Source organism: Notolepis coatsorum (assembly GCF_963971535.1).
Source record: "Notolepis coatsorum genome assembly, chromosome: 12".
Lineage (NCBI taxonomy): Eukaryota > Metazoa > Chordata > Actinopteri > Aulopiformes > Paralepididae > Notolepis > Notolepis coatsorum.
In genome coordinates this window covers 54,642,376-54,667,778 of record NC_140176.1, presented here as the reverse complement: position 1 = coordinate 54,667,778, position 25,403 = coordinate 54,642,376, and positions in this window count along the sequence as shown.

The following is a 25,403-nucleotide window of genomic DNA, read 5'->3' as shown; positions in this document are numbered from 1 at the left end:
TTTTGCAGCCCTAGATGCGATCGTAGGGGTATTCGGGATACCGAAAAAGGCAGTGAGTGGATCAGGGTCTATCGTCACGCCCAAGACCCTACTTAGTGTATCAAATATTGCAGTCCAAAACTCTGTGAGTTTGGGGCACGTCCAAAACATGTGCATATAATCGGCTGGAGATTGTTTACATCTATTACACGCATCCGTTCTATCCGGGTATATCTTTGCTAACCTCGCATTGGTGTAGTGAACCCTATGCAGGATCCTACACTGCAGCAAACTGTGTCTTGCACATATAGAGGAAGTGTGTACAAGGTCTAATATATGATCCCATTGTTCATCTGTAATGATAATTCCCAGATCTTCATCCCATTTGGCTTTTAGGGAGTCTAAGCAAGTTGGGTTCATCCAAAATATTTTATCATATAAAATTGAGACGAGCCCTTTCCGCCCGGTACCAAGCGATAGGAGAGGGTCAGTCCTAGAGTCTGGAGGACGGCCAGGGAATTGTGGGAATTGGTTCAGAACAAAATGTCTGATCTGAAAAAAACGGAAAAGGTGGGAATTTGGGAGACCACATTTTTTTGATAGTTCTGCAAACGACGAGAACACACCTCCGGAGTAGAGGTCATTAATGGTTAGCAAACCTTTGTTCGCCCAGCTTCTGAATACAGGATCAGAACAGGACGGTAAGAATAGGTGATTACGAGAGATTGGAGCTAGCCCAGACGGAGCGTGTAGGCCAAATTGTTTCCTAAACTGATTCCAGATTTTCAAAGTATCCGTCACAATTTGGTTCCGAGCCACCTGTTTAATAGGGATCGAAATGGGTAGTTGGGATGTTGCCACAGACCAGAGTGAGTACTTTGAAGAAGAGACTTCCATCCGAGCCCATTGGGGTTGGTCTTCTTCCTCCCTCCTGGTCCTCCAGTAAAGGAGTTTGTTTATATTACATGCCCAATAGTAATAGCGAAGATTGGGCAAAGCCAAACCCCCTTCCGATTTGGGAAGTTGCATGATCGTCCTCTTAATACGTGCTCTTTTGTTACCCCACAGGAATGAACCTATAAGTTGATCAATTGTAGTGAAAAAGGCTTTATTAATAAATATTGGTATATGCTGAAAAGCGTATAGAAATCGGGGTAAGACCACCATCTTTATCAGGTTAACCCTTCTCAGAAGCGAGAGGGGGAGAGAGGACCATCTCGTCAGATCTAGCTTAAAGCGATCCAGCAGAGGACGGCATTTTTTTTGCGAAGAGCTCTGTCGGTGATTTGGCCATAAAAATCCCTAAATATGTGAATCCTTCCGTGGCCCTTTTAAAGGGGAAAAGCGATTGAGGAAGCCATTCCGCAGATGCATTAACAGGTAAATATTCACTTTTCTGGAGATTAAGTTTGTATCCAGAGAGCTGCCTATGTTGTTCTAGAATATCCAGGATAACAGGGATGGACGATGACGGATTGGAGACATAAAGTAGGAGATCGTCGGCATACAATGAGAGTTTATGAACCAGGCCGAACCTCTCAATCCCCTCAAATCTGTCCTCACTGCGAAGCCATATGGCTAAAGGTTCTGCGGCGAGCGCGTAGAGCAAGGGATAAGCGGGCATCCTTGACGGGTGCCGCGATAAAGCGCAAACTGGCCCGACTTGGTACCATTCACATTAACCGAGGCCACCGGGGACGAGTATAGGAGTTTTATCCATGAAATAAAATCCGGGCCCAAACCGAATTTCTCAAGTGTATGGAACAGGTACCTCCATTCCACTCTGTCAAACGCTTTCTCAGCATCTAGGGAGAGTACCATTTCTGGTGCGCTAGTCGTGGTTGTGAAAAGGATATTTAACAGCCTTCTGGTGTTAAAGAAGGATTGCCTGTCCATGATGAAACCCATCTGATCCGGTTCTATCAGGAACGGGACCACCTTCTGAAGACGGCATGAGAGGACCTTAGCCAATATTTTACAATCCACATTAAGGAGGGAGATTGGTCTGTAACTGCTACAAAGGAGAGGGTCTTTACCTTTTTTTAGCAACAGGGACAGTGACGCCTCTGATAGCGTCGGCGGCATTTGGCCCTTTAGAAGGGAGTCATTATATACTCTCAGTAGAAAAGGAGCAACCAACACGGAGTAGATTTTATAAAATTCTGTAGTATAGCCATCTGGCCCGGGTGATTTGCCACTTTGTAAAGATTTGATTGCCTCAGTCACTTCAGAGATGGTTATGGGCGTGCCTAACTCTTCAGCTTCCGCTTTATTCGCCTGAGGGTATTTGAGAGACTTGAGGGGGTTTGGGCGATCCCAGTCCTGCTGGGAAGACTCCGACGTGTAAAGTTTGGAATAGTAGTCGGAGAAAATTTCAGAAATTTCCGTAGGGTCTGTTGTAGTGACACCTAATTGGGATTTTATCCTGGGAATCAGTCTAGAGGCACTCGCCACTCGTGCTTGGTACGCAAGTAATTTTCCGGCCTTATCCCCCTGCTCGAAAAAACGCTGCTTGGTGTGTAGGAGTAGTCTCTCGATCTTACTAGTTGAGAGCAAATCATATTGTGATTGGAGCTGGAGTCGTTTCTTATATAGAGCAGGAGTTGGTTTAGATGAATACTGGATGTCCAATTGTTTAATCTCATCTGATATACCCGTTCATTTGGATTGTTCCTGCTTCCCAAAATGAGAGGTAAAGGAGATGGCCTGTCCGCAGAGATATGCCTTAAAGGCCTCCCAGAGCATGTCACTGCTAACTTCAGGTGTGTCGTTTATCTCAAAGAAGATTTTTATTTGTGCATGAATAAAATCCTTAAATTCAGGTTCAGATAATAAGTGGGAATTGAATCTCCAAAATTTAGATGGTGTTCTACCCTGGGGGAAGTTAATTTCAACGGATGTCGGGGCATGATCGGAAATGACTATACTATGGTACTTAGTAGAGACTACATTATGTAGTAGTTTTTCATCTAGTAAAAAGAAGTCTATCCTCGAATACGTGTGGTGGACATGGGAGAAGAAGGAGAAAAGTTTATCGGTAGGACATTTTTCTCTCCAGGGGTCTATAAGGCCAAGCTGTTCCATATGAAATTTTAGGATGCTCGCCGCTTTGGAGATGGTAGTACGTCTATCCGAAGACCTATCCAGTTCCATGTTTTGGACCTGGTTAAAGTCTCCTCCGATAATTATGTGATGATCATTAATGTTAGGTATCGAGGAAAATAAATTAGATACAAATGTATCATTGTCCCAATTCGGTGCATATATTGAGGCCAAAACCACCGGAATGTTCTGCAGCTTGCCCGACACTATAACATATCGTCCATCAGGATCAGTTAAAATGGTGGAAGGCTCGAAGGGTACATCCCTATGTATAATAATTGCAGCTCCCCTGGCTTTTGCTGAGAATTTAGAATGAAAAACATGTCCCATCCATGCTCTCTTAATGCGGGGGACATCTGAGGTGCAGATGTGTGTCTCTTGTAAAAAACAAAGGTCACCCTTGAGGTGTCGTAGATGGTTAAGTACCTTGTTAGCCTTGATAGAGTTGTTCATCCCTTTGACATTCCATGAGACGAAACGGATGTTCCTGCCCGTCACTGCCATGTTCTGTTAAGTATATACATACCTGAGTCGAAAAGATAAAACATTGGAAGAGAGGAGAAAGGTAGAGGGGGATGGAGAAAAGGGGGGGAGGGGGCGGGGGTTGATGCACACACATACACCCACACAACCATACACAAACATACTCACCCGGGGGTACATCCCTTGGTCCCTAAGGGAATAGCAACAGCCTCTGTACCTCTCCGGATACATTCCTTCCGGTGGAGACTCCATCCTTACTCCCCTTTTCCCCCTCTCTCCCGTCAATTTCGAACAGCCTCCAATACTGTTACAGATAAACCTTTAAATTTGAGTTAAAAGAACATTCAAACAGCCAAAGAAATAAGAAATAAAAACCAAAACAAAAAAAGGGATGCCTAAATTCAAAAATTAAAGATTGGGATAACAATGAAAGATATTTGCAACACAACTCGAGGCTCATCCATTAGAGCTTGGGCATAAAAGCGCTACCAATGACTCCCAATAAGGAGTGTGACCCATAGAAAGTTGAGAGTGAACAAGTAAACCGAGGCGTTCCAGTGTGTGTAGGTCAGCCTACAATTCAGTGGACCTGGGAAAAGCCCGCCTCCAGCCTACAACAGCTCGGGGAGAGTGTCTTTAGCCCCTGCTACCAGGCCCACTAGGGATATAAAGATTGCAAAACCAAAACAGAGTTGAAACAGGGGTGCCACTCTCTTCTTTTCTTTTTCCCCCCTTTCTTCTTCTGTCTAAAAAAAATAAAAAATTATATACATACATTTAAAGAGTAACATAGTAATAAACATGAGGTATGCAGTTACAGGGGTTACACGATTCAGGGACCCCACAATGTACCTAAAATATGTATAGAGAGGTAATATGGTTAGTTACATCCGGCAGTGTCAGAGACCTGTACCTTAAGACAGTAAAAAGAAGCGTGTGCAAGTTGAGTTGGCCCAGTTAATACCTTGAGTGCTTCCTGAAACATGCATACAAAACCCCCACTACTCAACAGATACTATCCGGCTTGTTTGTATTGAGACCCTCAAATATTAAGAGGAGCATGTGCACCCTGAGTATGCTCACCCTGCATAGAGAGTCATATGTATATAAATCCATACAAAAGAAAAGACAAATTAAGTTAAGAAAAAAAGGGGAAGATTATATACATATATAAAAAATAAAGAAATAAAAAAGGGGGGGGGGGCAAAGACAAATAAATACGAAATAGGGAGCAGAAGAAAACGGCATGCAATCATTCACAAGGTCATGGCTATAGCAACCTGGTTGGCATAGGGTTCCTTTTGAAGGAGTCACTCCGATTGAAATAACAATATTCCCCTTCTGAGGCATAGGTGGCCAATCTATAGTGACTGGGCACTATAACATAACCAAGGTCCACAAGTTCAGCCGAACACTCAGTACGTCGTAATCATGCCTATTGCTGTTGGTGTTGGTTTCAGCTGGCCCCGAAGTGTCCGTTAGGCCTAGGTAAATGGCCTAGTAAATTCAGGCCCAGTCTCTGCGCAATGAATACTCCTAAAGCATACAAATAGAACCTTCATTATCCCGTCAAACAGGTCCATTCCATGTATCTAGCAGCCTCTAAACAGAGGGAACGTCTACAGTTTGAATGCGAGATAGACACATGTAAAAATAAGGGCTATTAAAGAATATTAAGAAAAACAAAAAGGAGTTTAGAAATACGGGCAAATATAATCCGCGTCGGCCATTTGGGAAGCATAAAGTTCAGTTTCAGAAGCCAGTCCGCTCAGTCCCGGCGCCATGGGCGGGCATTAGGGGGCCGGGCCCGCCCATTGAGTCAGCTGTGCCCAGCCTGGTACATTTTTTTTTTATTTTTTTTTTCAATCAAAGTCAACTATCCAAATCCTTAGTCGGGGACAGCCCTAGTGGGCACTGGTGTGAACAACAACACTACTGAAGCTAGCACGGCACTCTGTGATAATTCGTTTTCTACCCTCAAGAACGTCTTTACAGAACATAGCCTTAGTATTCTTCATCGACGCAACTAAGGCCAATTTAATTCAGTTGGCATTTGAGAAGGACTTAACAAAAAAGTTCAGGAATGAGTGGAGGGGCAGTGTTTTAAGAAGATTTCACTCTGTCCCCAAACACTGCTTGCCTCTCTACTTATGATGGTGAGTAGCCTGTGGAGGAATTTTGTTTGCTTTTTTATGCACCTTATTTTTGTCAGTTCAGTTCAGTTTGTCAGTGAATTCAGAAGTGTTGAATAAATGGAGACTTTTCAAAGATATAGAATAGAATAGAAATGTATTATCCTGAGGGAAATTTGACACTGCAAATCACTCAACATTAAACATTTAGACAGAACAAGTCACAAATAAGAATAACAAAACAAATGGCCTAAGAATAGAATAAAATGAAATAGAATAAAAATTGAATAAAAGATACAGTAAATAAATACAGTAACAATATACTGAAGTCTACAGTAGGTGTAATATTGCACAGTGCTGTTTAAAAAGTAAGAGTCCAGGAAGATGGTAACTGTCACTCTGTGCTCAGTGATGCAGTGAAGCACAGTGATGCATTGTATAGTCTGATGGCTGTCAGAATGAAGGACTTCCTGTGCCGTTCAGTGCTGCATTTAGGTAGTAGTGTGAGCCTATAACATGCTCCTCCTGTCAGCCAAGTCTGTGTATAGTGGGTGGGAGGGGTTTTCCCTGATGGCCTGGAGCTTAGCAAGGTTCCTCCTCTCCGCCACCCTCGCTAGAGTCCAGCTACACCCCAACCACGCTACTGGCCTTCTTGACCATCTTATCCAGCCTGTTTGTGTCCCCTGCTCTCAGTCCGCTGCCCCAGCAGGTCTGTTATATATATATCCGTTCAGTCTGGTTTTGTATAAGTTAAAGTTCTTAAGATAGAGAGAAATTAGATTTTTCAATTGCCTCTCTGCTGTTTAGTTCAGCACCGTGGGCAGCGCCAAGCAAGCCACAGTGCCGCTGTCCCAGCTGAAACGTATAAAAGGGAACCTGTGTTGAAAAACCATTGTGCCCCCCCGAGAACATTTTATGCCCCCCCACCAGGCCACGTGAGCGGATCGGCGCGGGCGAGAAATCCGCTCTTCGCTCTTTAAAGTTTGGTCCACTCCGCTAATCGCTCATGTTGACCCCGTCCCCAAGTCGCTCTCCGCTCGCTCACCGCTCACCTTGAATCGAGCGCTCCCCGCTCCCCGCGCCACATCGCTCAGCAGATTTACATTTTTTTTGGAGCATGGTGTAAATGAGCTCAAACTACAACAGTCTACACCCCCTGGGCCCCTTAAAAATTGTTTGTATTGAGCCGCATTGTAATTGTACCCATTCTGCAATGTTAAATAACGTTGTTTATCCATTCACTAGCTCTATTAAGCGATGATAGCTAGCCTAGCCACAATGCTATGGTCGCTGCCATTAACGTTAGCATGTAAGCTAACGACAACAACAATGGCGTCAAAACTTTTTGGGACAGGATGTGAGTGACAAAGCCTGAACAGGATATCACAGGTTCACCCTTCTCATTGGTTGAAAATGGCCTTCATGTTTGTACATCGCCATCTGTTGCTTTGGCATTGTACTACATGTATATTACATCATTGTTAAACCACTGTGTGAGCGGTCCGGAGCGGATTGGAGCAGAGGAGAACTCTCGCTCCGGACGTCGCGCCGACCCATTTTAAAACCCACTCCTCGCTCACGTCAAAACCGCCCGCTCCGCTCCCCGCGCCGCTCACGCTCCGATCCGCTCACATGCACTGCCCCCCACTAATTTGTTTCTGCAGCCTGGTCTGAGTCCGCTTAATGTCAATAGCCTCTCCCCATGAGGTCTCAGTGTCAGGCCTAACGCGGTCGACCAGTTTAGCCCAACCGATGTCTATAAATTCAGTCTCGCATTCTACATTCATTGTTCATTGCTCCCGGCGTCAGGTTAGCTTACCGCTGGGTACTCGCTGGGTAGCCGTCCACGCTAGGCTAGCTTGGCCTTGAGGTACGCTTCGGCATCCCCAACAGACATGACGCGTAGCCTGTCCCCGCTCTCTTCCGTAATCATCAGTTTGGCCGGGTAGTGAAGACTAGGCCTCAGCCCCCGCTTGTAAAGTAGTGCCATCACATCGCGGTACGGTGCTCGCTGTTCCAACACAGCCGGGGTATAATCCTCGTAGAAAGCAATTTGTTGACCGTACTGCATCTCCGCTCTTCTCTTTCTGGCCTCCCGGATCACCAGTTCTTTAGTTTGATAGTTATGGAACCTGATGATAACAGGCCTAGGCTTTTCACCCTGCTTCGGTTTAGCTGCCAGAGAGCTGTGTGCGCGGTCCAATTCTGGAGGGCTAGGGAGGGTCTCTGCCGCAAGAACTTGGGTTAAAAGGGTGGCGAAGAAGGGTGTTGGTCTCGGGCCCTCAATCTGCTATGGTAGTCCAACGATCCGAAGGTTGTTACGTCGTCCTCGAGCCTCGAGATCCTCCGCCTTAGCCCTTAGCATAGCCTGGCTAGCCCTCAGATCCGCACATGTAGCCTCTAGCGACGCAATTCTTTCGCTTACAGAATCCGCATTCTCCTCCAGGGACTTGACCCGCTGTCCGTTGTCGGCCACGTCCGTTTTAATTTGGTCAAGTTTATTTTCCAGAGTGGTAATGGCTTTTCTGAACTCGGAGGTAATAGCTTCTTTGTGGCTCTCAAGCAGGGTGGCCAGCCAGGCCTTGCTAACAGCGTCGTCAGCCTCCTCCTCATTTTGAACATCGCCCCGTTTTGGTCTTGGAGTCTTGGATGACATCTTTGCGAAGTTAAATATTTAGTTAGCTATATCGATACTTGCATATAAACAAGAATTATGAGGGTTTGGAGTCTTAAAAACGTAGAATTTAAAAAAAAACATGAGGGAGAGAGGGAAAAACGCGTCCTACTCTCTGCTCACCATACCGGAAGTCACAATTTACAATTTTAACTCTTACTGTATCTAAACTATACTATTAGTACCTCCTTCCTTTAAGGTGACTTTCTATTTCCTTTTTAAAGTGACATTTTGTTTAAGTGATAGTTTTAGCGGTTGCCGCATGAGTGTGTGTGTGTGTGTGTGTGTGTGTGTGTGTGTGTGTGTGTGTGTGTGTGTGTGTGTGCGTGCGTGTGCGCACATGCGTGTGCGCGCGTGCGTGCGTGTGTCTGTGTGTGCGTGTGCGCGCGTGCGTGCGTGCGTGCGTGTGTGTGTCTGTGTGTGTGTGCTCATGTGTACTTGTGAGTGGAGAGTTCAGTGTTCAGTGTTCTGATGGCCTGGGGGAAGAAGCTGAGCCGGAGTCTCTCTGTTCTTGCAGCGTGTGACTGTAAGCGCTTGCCTGACCGCAGCAGCTTGAACAGGCTGTTGTTGGGGTGGTGGGGGTCTTTCATAATTCTGCAGGCTCTGGATTTGCACCTCCTGTTATATAAGTCCTGCACGGGTGGTAGTGCAATACCCGTAGTACGCTCTGCTGAGTGCACCACTCTCTGGAGTGCCTTCCTGTCCTGTGCTGTGATGTTTCCAAACCAGGCAGTGATGTTTCCAGTCAGAATGCTCTCTACAGCCCCGGAATAGAAGGAGTGGAGTATCTTCCCAGATACTCTGAACTTCCTTAGCTGTCTCAGGTGATAGAGGTGCTGTTTCGCCTTTTTCACCACAGAATATATGTGTGTAGACCATGTCAGGTCCTCTGTGATGTGGACTCCCAGGTACTTGAAACTGCTCACCCTTGCCACGATAGCCCCATTTATCCACAGTGGCATGTGTGTCCCCTGCTGTATTCTCCTAAAATCCACGATCAGCTCTTTGGTTTTACCAATGTTCAGGAGTAGGCTGTTATCCCGACACCAGCGTGCCAGTTCATCAACCTCCTCCCGATAGGCCTTCTCGTCATTGTTAGTATTTTAAACTGTATCTATATCTCATGAGTTTAAAAAAAAATACATTTAACTTGCTCTGGTTCTGGCAGAAACAGGTTTTGAATGTTCAGGAATGTGTTGGGGGTGTTGGTGAATAGTGAATGCATGTATTCCGTTTACAGTAGTATGATAATTTGTGTAAAGAGATGTAAATGTGTAAATAGGATGTGGATGCTTGTTGCATTGGGGCACCTGAATGGGGTTTTTCATATTTGGGCTTTTCAGGGTTAAGATGAACAATTAAGTCACCAGTGATGTCATTGGGGAGATTGCATCATTGTGTTGTGTTAATTACAGCACTGTGAAATTATGTAGATGAAGAAAGTGTTATAGGGACTGCGACTTTATAATTACATTAATGCTGTAATTAACGCAACACAACAATGTGTGTCATATCGACAGTGCATGGAACAATGGCCATGCTATTTGAAATTGAAAAACACTGGTTCTGCTGCTGCACAGTTAGGTGACTCATATAGCCACTGTTCAATTCAAGCAAGGGCTTCTACAAGGACATGATGAGACAGAGAGTTTTGCAAATCGTGGACGTTTTGGAATTTTCTAGCCATGTAAATTATATTCAAAAGCATGATGAGGCTTTCAGTTTTAGCCACGACATTAAAATTGTTACAGACATGACCGTGAAAAACAATATAATTTGCCGTGTTGGAGAGGAGAATGACAGTGTGCGTGAGATATGCAGAGGGGATGGAAACAAAATAATGATTTTTCGGATTTGTGGATTGTCCTGAAAGGGCGCTTTATGGTCATATTAAGCCACTTCGGGAGCGATGTGGACTGTACAGTTTACCCATTGTCGCACAGAGTTATGATGGGGCAGCCGTCGTGTCTGACCATGTTAATGGTGTTGAGCAAAAACTGCACCAGGAACAGCCCTCTGCTATTTATCTACATCCATTGCATGGCCCACAAAATGAACCTGGTTTTACTGGATGCCTGCAAAGAAAACCACACAGCAATGGGATTTATTTCTCACCCTTGAGAGTCTGTACACCTTCTTCCTCCTTCAACAACCAGAGACGCATCATGCACATGGCCGCCTAGTTATAGTTGAAAGTGGGGGTGCAAGAATATTTTTTTTATTAAATTATTCTTTTTATTTTTTTTTATTTTGTTTTGGACAATCAAGGGGTGGTTTGGAGGGGGTCCGGCACGACCCCCTCCATGGCAGATTTTTTTTTAAATTTAATGAACCTGTACGTGCAATTTCCTGCAATATAGAGCCTTCAATCTTGACCAATAAAGCTGCTCTTTTCACTATAAAACTCAGTTTATATTGCAGTATGATAGCCAATTACTATAATAATAATATATTATACTGTATATACACTGTATATTGATTTTTCGCTCATTCATTTTTATTAAATCAATCTCCTTTCAAATAGGCCAAGTTTTTAATAAGAAAGAGAAAAAAGATATATTTCCATTACCTGTAAATCTTGTGTCTCTTTCTCTCCTTCTCTGCCTCCTCCCTGAGTCAGCAGTGCACAATCATGACATCGATAAAAAAAAAAAAAAAAGGTAAAAAAAAAAAAATGGAGGCCCCTCGTCACTATAGGCCCACGGGCCGCGGCCGTCGTTAATCCGGCCCTGCTCGTCTGCCATATAGATAGCGTTAACGATTGGAAATGAAGTCAATGTCATCCAGCTCACACCACATATCTAGATAACGTTAGCTAGCGGCTAGCACTAAAGCTAACGCCAACCAGAGAGGGAAACGTTATTATTATTTATTCGAGGAAACCGTATGACCAGATCGCAATTCGGGACCGTGAAACACTTTTATTGTATTGCGTGGTAGAACCGTAGAAGTTCTACTACCACTCAATAGTAACTTATGTCTAACATAATCCTTTTATTTGAACAACTTACTGGAAAAGCCTGCCTGCCTGCCACCAATATTATGACACACTCTGTGGGCTTTGATATTTACACTGACTCAGCCTACCTGCAGCCAGACTGCAGCGTGCGCCAAGGTCTTGTGAGGTTCGCCTGTTCCCTGGACCTTTAATTCCCTGTCTCCCCACCCACTCGCTCCGTTCCTTTAAGGTACTTTGTTGATTTATTGCATTCCCTGGTACTGTGAGGTTCGCCTCTTCCCTGGACCTTTAATTCCTGTTCCCTGGACCTTTTATTCCCTGTCTCCTGACCTCACCAGCCCCCACCCTCGCGTTGTCGTTACTGTGAGGTTCGCCTCTTCCCTGGACCTTTAATTCCTGTTCCCTGGACCTTTAATTCCCTGTCTCCTCACCTCTCCAGCCCCCACCCTCGCGTTCGTTTACTCTCGTCTGCTCTTCAGCAGCCCACACCCTTGGACTACCTTTCATTATGTGTTTGATTGGTCCGTGCCGAACACACACTTCTAAGTCAAGTATCAATTACCATCACGCACCTGATGTGTGTTCTAATTAGCGCCCCAGTGGGCTTTAAATACCTGGATCTCCCCCCCAGTCCTTGTCGGGTCGTTCTCTATCTGTAAGCTCCTACGGGAGATTCCCTATCTGTATCTGTTTCTGTATTCTGTATGCTGTTTCATCTCCGGCGTGAGACGAGGTGCAAGCCTTCGCCACCTGTCGCCGTTTGCCTGGAGTGGGACACAGCCTGCGCTTTCTAATTCTCTACGGGAGGTATTCCAGTGTTCCACTCCAGACCCCGCGCCAGACGCGCTCCTACAGCAGACGCGCTCCACTCCAGACAATATATAAATCTAACCATAACTACGTAATTTCAATCAAATTAATAATACGCAATGACACTTAATAACACGTTTTTAAGTTTCCAAAGATTGCGAACCCCCCCCCCCCCCTGCCCCATTATGGTTTGATCCAGTTCCTCCCATCTCCAGCGAGTAGACCTGTTATGGTTTGTAACCAACCCCAATCGCACAACACAAGACAGGTATGAGAGTAAGCCAAGAACTGGGCATTTATTGAATACAACAAAAAAGCGGCACTGTCCCTTTAAGGGAGAACACAAAAATACTGGAACAAGGAAAAAGGGCAATGTGCCTTTAAGAGGCGAGCATGCTAAGGGGAAGGCTAAGGGAGAACACAAAATACTGGAAACAAGAATTAGGGAAAATTGGCACTGTGCCTTTAAGAGGCGAGCAGGCTAAGGGGCTAAGGCTAAAGGAGAACACAAAATACTGGAAACAGGAATAGGGAAAATTGGCACTGTGCCTTTAAGAGGCGAGCAGGCTAAGGGGCTAAGGCTAAAGGACAGGGCCAGGGCAAAGGACAGGGCAGGAACAGGGGCACTGGAGAGGGGAACAGGGACAGAGGCCCGGGAAGGCGGGCTGGAGACAGGGACAGAGAAAACAGGGTTAAGGCCTTGGACAGGGCGAGGGCCAGAGCTGCTTACAGGGATGGAGTAGGAGTGCACAGGCTAGACGTCTGGAGTGGTGCGCGTCGGCTTGAAGAGCGCGCCGGCTCGGAGAGACGCATCCTCCCGTAGAGAATTAGAGAGCGATGCGCGTCTGGAGAAGTAGCGCGCCGGCTAGAAGTCTGGAGTGGTGCGCGTCGGCTTGGAGAACGCGCCGGTTCGAAGAGTGCGCCGGCTCGGAGAGACGCATCCTCCCGTAGAGAATTAGAGAGCGATGCGCGTCTGGAGTAGTAGCGCGCCGGCTAAACGTCTGAAGTGGTGCGCGTCGGCTTGGAGAACGCGCCGGTTCGGAGAGCGCGCCGGCTCGGAGAGACGCATCCTCCCGTAGAGGATTAGAGAGCGATGCGCGTCTGGAGTAGTAGCGCGCCGGCTAAACGTCTGAAGTGGTGCGCGTCGGCTTTGAGAACGCGCCGGTTCGGAGAGCGCGCCGGCTCGGAGAGACGCATCCTCCCGTAGAGAATTAGAGAGCGATGCGCGTCTGGAGTAGTAGCGCGCCGGCTAAACGTCTGAAGTGGTGCGCGTCGGCTTGGAGAACGCGCCGGTTCGGAGAGCGCGCCGGCTCGGAGAGACGCATCCTCCCGTAGAGGATTAGAGAGCGATGCGCGTCTGGAGTTGTAGCGCTCCGGCTAAACGTTTGAAGTGGTGCGCGTCGGCTTGGAGAACGCGCCGGTTCTGAGAGCGCGCCGGCTCGGAGAGACGCATCCTCCCGTAGAGAATTAGAGAGCGATGCGCGTCTGGAGTGGAGCGCATCTGCTGTAGGAGCGCGTCTGCGCGGGGTCTGGAGTGGAGCGCGTCTGCTGTAGGAGCGCGTCCGCTGTAGGAGCGCGTCTGCTGTAGGAGCGCGTCTGCGCGGGGTCTGGAGTGGAGCGCGTCTGCTGTAGGAGCGCGTCTGCTGTAGGAGCGCGTCTGCGCGGGGTCTGGAGTGGAGCGCGTCTGCTGTAGGAGCGCGTCTGGCGCGGGGTCTGGAGTGGAACACTGGAATACCTCCCGTAGAGAATTAGAAAGCGCAGGCTGTGTCCCACTCCAGGCAAACGGCGACAGGTGGCGAAGGCTTGCACCTCGTCTCACGCCGGAGATGAAACAGCATACAGAATACAGAAACAGATACAGATAGGGAATCTCCCGTAGGAGCTTACAGATAGAGAACGACCCGACAAGGACTGGGGGGGAGATCCAGGTATTTAAAGCCCACTGGGGCGCTAATTAGAACACACATCAGGTGCGTGATGGTAATTGATACTTGACTTAGAAGTGTGTGTTCGGCACGGACCAATCAAACACATAATGAAAGGTAGTCCAAGGGTGTGGGCTGCTGAAGAGCAGACGAGAGTAAACGAACGCGAGGGTGGGGGCTGGAGAGGTGAGGAGACAGGGAATTAAAGGTCCAGGGAACAGGAATTAAAGGTCCAGGGAAGAGGCGAACCTCACAGTAACGACAACGCGAGGGTGGGGGCTGGTGAGGTCAGGAGACAGGGAATAAAAGGTCCAGGGAACAGGAATTAAAGGTCCAGGGAAGAGGCGAACCTCACAGTACCAGGGAATGCAATAAATCAACAAAGTACCTTAAAGGAACGGAGCGAGTGGGTGGGGAGACAGGGAATTAAAGGTGACACTACTGACAAGACCTACTGACAAGACCTACTGGCCAATGACCTACTGACAAGACCTACTGGCCAATGAGCTACTGACAAGACCTACTGGCCAATGAGCTACTGACAAGACCAACTGGCCAATGACCTACTGACAGTACCAACTGGCCAATGACCTACTGACAAGACCTACTGACAAGACCTACTGACAAGACCGACTGACAATACCTACTGACAAGACCTACTGACAAGACCTACTGACAAGACCTACTGACAATGTTGTGTCTTTCCCTTGAAGTACCTTGTGTGTGACATGGACCATGCTGAGTAACAAGACATCTGCGCATTTCACATTATTCAGCAGACCAGATGCTTCCACAAAGACTTCATTGAGTCTTTTCACAGACACGTTTTTCCATCTTACAAGCCCATCTTGTGTCGCTCAGTGCTGTAAGCTTCACTGTAACACCCAGCTCCATCTGAGTCTGCATGTATGCATGATCATAGGCGCCTGGCCTTAAGAGCATGCGGAGCAGCTGCTCTCCCACTATTGAACTTGGGGGAGCAAGGGTATGATCTTGCTCCACCACTTTTTGATCATATGAAAAATGATCTCCGAACCGGCGCGTTCTCAAAGCCGACGCGCACCACTTCAGACGTTTAGCCGGCGCGCTACTACTCCAGACGCGCATCGCTCTCTAATCCTCTACGGGAGGATGCGTCTCTCCGAGCCGGCGCGCTCTCCGAACCGGCGCGTTCTCCAAGCCGACGCGCACCACTTCAGACGTTTAGCCGGCGCGCTACTACTCCAGACGCGCATCGCTCTCTAATTCTCTACGGGAGGATGCGTCTCTCCGAGCCGGCGCACTCTTCGAACCGGCGCGTTCTCCAAGCCGACGCGCACCACTCCAGACTTCTAGCCGGCGCGCTACTTCTCCAGACGCGCATCGCTCTCTAATTCTCTACGGGAGGATGCGTCTCTCCGAGCCGGCGCGCTCTTCAAGCCGACGCGCACCACTCCAGACGTCTAGCCTGTGCACTCCTACTCCATCCCTGTAAGCAGCTCTGGCCCTCGCCCTGTCCAAGGCCTTAACCCTGTTTTCTCTGTCCCTGTCTCCAGCCCGCCTTCCCGGGCCTCTGTCCCTGTTCCCCTCTCCAGTGCCCCTGTTCCTGCCCTGTCCTTTGCCCTGGCCCTGTCCTTTAGCCTTAGCCCCTTAGCCTGCTCGCCTCTTAAAGGCACAGTGCCAATTTTCCCTATTCCTGTTTCCAGTATTTTGTGTTCTCCTTTAGCCTTAGCCCCTTAGCCTGCTCGCCTCTTAAAGGCACAGTGCCAATTTTCCCTAATTCTTGTTTCCAGTATTTTGTGTTCTCCCTTAGCCTTCCCCTTAGCATGCTCGCCTCTTAAAGGCACATTGCCCTTTTTCCTTGTTCCAGTATTTTTGTGTTCTCCCTTAAAGGGACAGTGCCGCTTTTTTGTTGTATTCAATAAATGCCCAGTTCTTGGCTTACTCTCATACCTGTCTTGTGTTGTGCGATTGGGGTCGGTTACAAACCATAACAGGTCTACTCGCTGGAGATGGGAGGAACTGGATCAAACCATAATGGGGCAGGGGGGGGGGGGGGGTTCGCAATCTTTGGAAACTTAAAAACGTGTTATTAAGTGTCATTGCGTATTATTAATTTGATTGAAATTACGTAGTTATGGTTAGATTTATATATTGGGGGGGGGGTATATCATATTTTTCATATGATCAAAAAGTGGTGGAGCAAGATCATACCCTTGCTCCCCCAAGTTCAATAGTGGGAGAGCAGCTGCTCCGCATGCTCTTAAGGCCAGGCGCCTATGATCATGCATACATGCAGACTCAGATGGAGCTGGGTGTTACAGTGAAGCTTACAGCACTGAGCGACACAAGATGGGCTTGTAAGATGGAAAAACGTGTCTGTGAAAAGACTCAATGAAGTCTTTGTGGAAGCATCTGGTCTGCTGAATAATGTGAAATGCGCAGATGTCTTGTTACTCAGCATGGTCCATGTCACACACAAGGTACTTCAAGGGAAAGACACAACATTGTCAGTAGGTCTTGTCAGTAGGTCTTGTCAGTAGGTCTTGTCAGTAGGTATTGTCAGTCGGTCTTGTCAGTAGGTCTTGTCAGTAGGTCTTGTCAGTAGGTCATTGGCCAGTTGGTACTGTCAGTAGGTCATTGGCCAGTTGGTCTTGTCAGTAGCTCATTGGCCAGTAGGTCTTGTCAGTAGCTCATTGGCCAGTAGGTCTTGTCAGTTGGTCATTGGCCAGTAGGTCTTGTCAGTAGGTCTTGTCAGTAGGTCATTGGCCAGTAGGTCTTACTGGTCCCTGAATACTCTGTCTCCAAACTCCTTCATCCTCCATCAACCATGAGTAGTACCAATAAATCAGCCATTGTGTGTCATTACACATTGGAATTGTAGCCTATGCCTTTTATACCAACCCACGGACATGACAATAATAATTATGATTGATTTTATTCATGGCTTTATATAATCAATATAAACTATGCCCGACTGAGTTTAAACATAGCCCTAAAAGGATGATGTAGCCTACCATCCAGTATTTTATTTGTCAATTATACACAGTGATTTATATATAGCCCATAGCCTAAAATGTACACGCCCTATGAATTTGGATTCTTGTGTCAAACAATGAGGCAGTTCTATTTTGCCGGCACAAAATTGTGCCATTTATTTTCAGATTCAGACACAGATACAGCTTACATGTATCCATAAAATAAGTCATATCATGCGCAACAGTCAACTCACTTCAGAGATTGCTTTGAGCTATTATGCTGTAACATACACTGTCCTGTCCACGAGAATCAATATCATAACATGCAAGTAGGTCATTGTTTAGCATGCTTGAGTATGATTTGAGGGGTACATTTCAAACCTTTCTCGGGTTTCACCTTCTGCCAGTAGGTTCACAGTTTCTCATTTCTCCAGAAATGTTCATACGCATGGGTCAGAGCTCGCTTGTAGGTAAGCACATTCTCCAACATTCTCCCATCAAGTTTGTTATTTTATGAATACAAGTACAAGTATTGAAGTATATATATATAAGTTTGCTCAGGAGTGGGGTATGCACTCTTTTGTGTGTACGCAGGTTTTATAAATGAGGTCCAGGGTCCATGATAAACAAGCTTGGAAAACACGAGGACCAGTCAAAAGTGGGAGGGGGCGTCTGGATTGAAATACAAACATAACGCAAGTCAGTTGGATTTTGTCTCGATGACAAGGATGAGAGAGACCACACAAGCGGCCTGTCAAACAACCAGCTGCTCTTGACTGTGCAGCTGTCACCAGCACCGTTGGTCAGAGAGAGAGAGCAGCACCAAACAAGCACAGCAGTACAAAGCGTGAAACAAAGCTGTGTGTATGCTTTCCTGTTTTGGATACACTCCTGGGTTTGGATACACAAGGTTTTCAATGCAGTCAATGGCAATTGCTACTTTAATATAATTCAACTGAAAAAACTGAAACATGACCTGGCTCAAAAACATGACCTGGCTTAAAAACATGACCTGGCTTAAAAACATGACCTGACTAAAAGTAAACAATCTTGTTTTCATGATCGCCAAAATTGATTGAAAAGGAAATTCAATGAATTTTAGGCTGCAGTGTTGAGATGTGATTTTAACGTCACATCCTGTGTATTTGAAAACAAATTTGAAACAATTAAATACTTATCTCACCATAACTTAGCAAGTAAACTCTCCAAGCTGGAACAACAACAAAAATAACAACAACACCCCCTAGTGGGCTAAGCGTCTCTCTAATCACAGTGGTTGGTACGACTTCTTTCCATCTCTGTGGCCTGCAGTGCCGTTGGCTCGCGCATGGGCGGTCATCATCTGCCTGGCTCTCAGCAGCGTGATTTCTAAACCTAGCCGCATTTCTGGCAGACGCTCTCTGATTGGCACTGACTGACGCTCTCTGATTGGCCACTGACACGTTTGCCCAATCGCGTGATGAGCTGTGTCTTTGCCCATTTCCACGTCAAACAGCCTGCAAACTACCTGGCGTTCTATCGCCATGCTCTAAGACAAACTCTAACCTTAAAGGGGAGATGAAGCAGTGAACAATGTGATCCTAGTTTGTTTGTTGTGTACCTTGTGTAAGACAGGGTCCTATAATAAAATGTGAAATCCTGCTTATTTGTCTGAAAAATCAAATATAATTTCCCTGTTTTCGCCATGGGCGGCGCCATTTTGTTGCTGACGTCACGGTGTTGGTTTGGTGTATACACTGCTGGTTAGCTGCATAGTAAACATGGACTGTCGGGTCAGTCAAATGTTGCCTACCAAACAACGGGACCGCGGTGGTTCTTTTTGTATTGCTCCTGGCTGTTCAAACTAATTTTACCGTGTGAAAGAGAGAGGAAAGTTGGTTAATTTCCACAAACTACCAGTGAAAAAAACAGTGTTGTTGGCACGTTGGCTCAGGCTGGCTGCACTCAGGCGGCGCGATCAGCCTGTTGGACAGGGAATGAAGATCTGCAGCGAACACTTCATTGCCTCGGATTATGTTGTTGGGGGTGGGAGGTTTGTCCAGAAGACCACTAATCAGCTGACGCCTGATGCGGTTCCCTCGGTCTTCGACAGACAGACCGGCGCAGGCAGTTCAGCTTCGGGAGCATTTAGCCTGCTGGCTACCTAGCTCCAGTTCAACCAGCCGAGCGTCGGGACCATTTAGCCTGCTGGCTACCTAGCTCCAGTTCAAGAAGCCGAGCGTCGGGACCATAGCCTGCTGGCTACCTAGCTCCAGTTCAACCAGCCGAGCGTCGGGACCATTTAGCCTGCTGGCTACCTAGCTCCATTTCAACCAGCCAAGCGTCGGGACCATTTAGCCTGCTGGCTACCTAGCTCCAGTTCAACCAGCCGAGCGTCGGGACCATTTAGCCTGCTGGCTACCTAGCGCCAGGTACCAGCATATAGACTAGGCATTTACAGCTGTCCCAATGTAAATGTGCCTTCCTCCATAGCGCTTCCGCGCGCTCTGAAGTCAGACTCTGTGTGCCAGGCCACGCGCGCGATCCCGCACGGAACCCGCGCGTCAACTTCGTGCGCGTTGGGTGTGCCCTGGGCGTAAGCCACCCTGGAGCCTGGAACCTCACCCAGGAAGTCAGAGAGAGAGGGAGTGTGGGTCCCTAAAGGCATATCACGGAGCCTGAAACATCACCCAGGAAGCCAGAGAGAGAGGGAGTGTGGGTCCCTAAAGGCATATCACAGAACCTGAAACCTCACCCAGGAAGCCAGAGAGAGAGGGAGTGTGGGTCTCTAAAGGCATATCACGCCTCCCAGGTTCCCCCAGGTTTACTCAGGGACACAGAGAGAGAGGGAGTGTGGACCCCTAAAGGCCGTCTCTTTTGAGATCTTCTGCAGTATATTCAGCCTATATTTGCTGTCTCTCTACCCCCAAAATCCTTCTTCAGTGTTTCTCTTTTGAATTTGTATCTAAGGAATAACAGCTAAAGATGAAAGACCCCCCCTTTCTTATCAACTGTATTGTGTGAACATCTACAATACTGGGTTGACATCATGTCCATTGTATGTGTGTATGCCAATTTCTTGACTTTGTCTATTTTGCTGCTGTCTATTTTATGCTAATTTTATGTCTGCACTTTATGCATTGCTCTTGATCTGCCAATCTTGTGCTAATTTTACTGCTGTGAAGCACTTTGAGCTGCAATTCTTTTATGAAAGGTGCTATACAAATAAAGTGCATTATCATTATTATTATTATTATCTTAGGATAGCTTACTCCTAGAAGTAAACTTACATTAGCACTGTGTTCATCAAGGTAAGTCAGGGATCACATGCTGACTATGTGAGTTTAGTCTGGATTAAAAAATGACATTCATTACAAAATCAAGTCATGACAGAATTCACATGTTGAAAAGCTATTCAATACGGTTTTGTGAGAAACTGTGGGAACCGATGTTTGAATATTTGTTGCCGCGGAGAGAAACCCTACAGATGCTCCAATGACGATGAACTTGAGGAACCTCAAACTGTAGGCTCAAATAGTGGTTGAGTGGTTTAAAGTGAGTGTTCACATTATTGCTTGCAGACAGTTCTGACAAAATCAGCCCAATGTTCCTTGAAGAGCAACGGAATGCTTCTCCCCCAGGTCCTTTCACTCCTGATGATATAATTGAAAGTTTATCTCTCTGCTGCCTAATATCATGTAAGAGTTCTTCATGAATACTCAATGTGATAGCTTTTGTTCCAAATCACTGCAATTAACATTCATCAACTATCTTTCTGATTGTATCAGCAAGATGTACCTACTGCTCTAAATGGTCTGCCTCCATTTTCTCTTTGAGATTAAAAGAAATAATAAAAAAAAGTGTGTCTGGACAGTGTTGTAATATGCTATACTGGGAGCTTTCAGCTTCTCTCTGTGATTGTCAATGGTGAATGCCTCATTATCTTGGCTGTTACAGCTTTGATTTTTGCACTGATTTTGACCCATTTTAAACGTCTGTTCCAATATTAAGACTAAATATGCTTGTGTTGCTCTAAGTACTCTAAAGGGACAGACTGTGATGTGGTGTAGAGTGTGATACGTGGAGTACAGTGTGATACGTGGTGTACAGTGTGATACATGGTGTACAGTGTGATACATGGTCTACAGTGTGATATGTGGAGTAGAGTGTGATACTTGGTGTACAGTGTGATACGTGGAGTAGAGTGATACGTGGTGTACAGTGTGATACATGGAGTAGAGTGAGTGATATGTGGAGTACAGTGATACATGGTGTGTAGAGTGATCCATGGTGTACAGTAGGGCTGACCCCTATTCATCGATTAGTCAACTAATCGGTCGAAAGGAGCCGTAGTCGACTGGCCAACCTCTTAGTCGAATAAAAAGAAAAGAAAAATAATAATATTAATATTTTTATTTTTTTAAATCATTTTTTCCAAAAGAAAAGAGGCCTAGAAGCGCGGTTAACGCTAATGGCATGCATACCAGAGGCTAACTGCCTACGAAAACAGGCACAGAGGCACTGAAAGAGGATTTCACCCATCTAATGAACACACTAGACTAGACAAATATCAAGATGTATCCATCAGTGGACCAATTGCATGCTTTTGCAAGAAGCCTTCAGTCGACTCCTTCAGACATTAAGCACCCCCCACAGCCCAAATGGAATGATACAAAAAAATATATATATATTAAATATATATATATATATATTTTTTTTTAAAGTCCACCAATAGTCGAGTAACGGCAGATTTTGGCCAATCCTAGTCGACCATCCAAATCCTTAGTCGGGGACAGCCCTAGTGTACAGTGTGATACGTGGAGTACAGAGATACATGGTGTGTAGAGTGAGTGATATGTGGTGTAGAGTGCGATACATGGTGTAGAGTGTGATACATGGTGTAGAGAGAGTGATACATGGTGTAGAGTGTGATACATGGTGTAGAGTGTGATACATGGTGTAGAGAGAGTGATACATGGTGTAGAGTGTGATACATGGTGTAGAGAGAGTGATACATGGTGTAGAGTGTGATACATGGTGTAGAGAGAGTGATACATGGTGTAGAGTGTGATACATGGTGTAGAGTGATACATGGTGTAGAGAGTGATACATGGTGTAGAGAGTGATACATGGTGTAGAGTGTGATACATGGTGTAGAGAGAGTGATACATGGTGTAGAGCAGGGGTCGGCAATTAGGTTTGGCCGCGGGCCAATTTTTCCCCAAGCCATTGTTTGGCGGGCCAGAACCAAAAACAATGGCTAATTTAATATAATGATAGTGAAATTTTTTTAACTGTCAAAATAAACGAGCTGCATAGGTGGCATAATAAACTGTAAACGACATATACATGCACTGAACATTATACCTGTCTTTTTTCCATTGTATTATAAAGCGCCTCTCTATCGGTCTATCCTACATTACGCGCGCGCAACAGTCTATCTGACGCCACGGACCAGTTTAATGTTGAATGTTTAATGTTAAAACTATCGATTTATATGGAATTCGTTCAACTTATCCGTTGTCTTACTTATTATTATACTTATTGAATCTCAAACAAGCCTCGTCTTGTTAAATGAGACAGTCTGGTCTACGGAGGAGACTGGGGCTGACGCATCCAGATTGGGGAATCCCCCGCGATAGATTATTGACACTTCCGCTAAATATATTAATCTAGCTACTAACTGGGGAGACTGATCAATTACGGATAAAGGAATATAGTGGGACGATCGATTATGATAGTTAACCTTGTTAGATGAGGCTGCACTGGAAATGGTGCTAATGGACTTCCGAATGTCTCGTAATTCAAATACCTATAGCGCCGTCATTTCAGGAGCTTCTTCAAGCACTCTTTTTGTTTAAAGTTTAATTGCATTGTTTTTGCATTGTTTTTAATTGCATTACTGTTCACATGCATGTGTGGTGCCGTCAGTCATGAGTAAAGATAAAGCTTGAATGTCTTACTGAACTGGTGTTTTTATTTCATGGACTCTTTGTTTCCCATTTCAGCACCACGCGCTGTCCACCTCACTTTGAGCAAGCCTAGTATACGGTGCATTGCACCTCACGCTATACCTGTTATTCACTCTCAACATGGATAAAACATAAAGTATGCATATAATAAAAATAATATGATGAAAATAAAATAAATATATTCTCAAAATAAACTGACGGGCCAGAAATGATTGCTGGCGGGCCAATTTCGGCCCGCGGGCCGCCTATTGCCGACCCCTGGTGTAGAGTGTGATACATGGTGTAGAGTGAGTGATACATAGTGTTATGTACCATGAGCCTGATCATTCATGTGTCACTGGGCATGCAGGTGAGGGCTACTAATTAGCTAATTGCTGCTGATTGGTTACTTGCTGGCAGGTTAAAACCAGCCTTTCAGTCACACATGCAGGCTGTCTGTGGCTGGAGGGAGAGTTGTCATGTTCTTCTATCCTTTGTTCTTTAGTTTGTATCGGTATTTCATGGTTAGAGTAGTCTTTTTGGGTTAAACACGCGTTTTGGTGTCGGTTTTGCACATAGGTTACGTGCCTTTGAGCCAGGGTCGTAACACATAGTGTAGAGAGTGATACATGGTGTAGAGAGAGTGATACATGGTGTAGAGTGTGATACATGGTGTAGAGTGAGTGATACATAGTGTAGAGAGTGATACATGGTGTAGAGTGAGTGATATGTGGTGTAGAGTGATACATGGTGTAGAGAGTGATACATGGTGTAGAGTGTGATACATGGTGTAGAGAGTGATACATGGTGTAGAGTGAGTGATACATGGTGTAGAGAGTGATACATGGTGTAGAGAGTGATACATGGTGTAGAGTGAGTGATACATGGTGTAGATAGTGATACATGGTGTAGAGTGTGATACATGGTGTAGAGAGTGATACATGGTGTAGAGAGTGATACATGGTGTAGAGTGTGATACATGGTGTAGAGAGTGATACATGATGTATAGTGAGTGATACATAGTGTAGAGAGTGATACATGGTGTAGAGAGTGATACATGGATACATGGTGTAGAGTGAGTGATACATGGTGTAGAGTGTGATACATGGTGTAGAGAGTGATACATGGTGTAGAGTGTGATACATGGTGTAGAGTGTGATACATGGTGTAGAGAGTGATACATGGTGTAGAGAGTGATACATGGTGTAGAGTGTGATACATGGTGTAGAGAGTGATACATGGTGTAGAGTGAGTGATACACGGTGTAGAGTGAGTAATATGTGGTGTAGAGAGTGATACATGGTGTAGAGTGAGTGATACATGGTGTAGAGAGTGATACATGGTGTAGAGTGTGATACATGGTGTAGAGAGTGATACATGGTGTAGAGAGTGATACATGGTGTAGAGAGTGATACATGGTGTAGAGTGTGATACATGGTGTAGAGAGTGATACATTGTGTAGAGTGAGTGATACATAGTGTAGAGAGTGATACATGGTGTAGAGAGTGATACATGTATACATGGTGTAGAGTGAGTGATACATGGTGTAGAGTGTGATACATGGTGTAGAGAGTGATACATGGTGTAGAGTGTGATACATGGTGTATAGTGTGATACATGGTGTAGAGAGTGATACATGGTGTAGAGTGTGATACATGGTGTAGAGAGTGATACATGGTGTAGAGTGTGATACATGGTGTAGAGTGTGATACATGGTGTAGAGAGTGATACATGGTGTAGAGAGTGATACATGGTGTATAGTGAGTGATACATGGTGTAGAGTGAGTAATATGTGGTGTAGAGAGTGATACATGGTGTAGAGAGTGATACATGGTGTAGATAGAGTGATATGTGGTGTAGAGAGTGATACATGGTGTAGAGAGTGATACATGGTGTAGAGTGTGATATGTGGAGTAGAGAGTGATACATGGTGTAGAGTGTGATACATGGTGTAAAGTGAGTGATATGTGGTGTAGAGTGATACATGGTGTAGAGTGATACATGGTGTAAAGTGAGTGATATGTGGTGTAGAGTGTGATACATGGTGTAGAGAGTGATACATGGTGTAGAGAGTGATACATGGTGTAGAGAGTGATACATGGTGTAGAGTGTGATACATGGTGTAGAGTGATACATGGTGTAGATAGTGATACATTGTGTATAGAGTGATACATGGTGTAGAGTGAGTGATATGTGGTGTAGAGTGAGTGATACATGGTGTAGAGAGTGATACATGGTGTAGAGTGATACATGGTGTAGAGTGAGTGATATGTGGTGTAGAGTGAGTGATACATGGTGTACAGAGTGATACATGGTGTAGAGTCATACATGGTGTAGAGTGAGTGATACATGGTGTAGAGTGAGTGATACATGGTGTAGAGTGATACATGGTGTAGAGTGAGTGATACATGGAGTAGAGTCAAGTGATACATGGAGTAGAGTCAAGTGATAC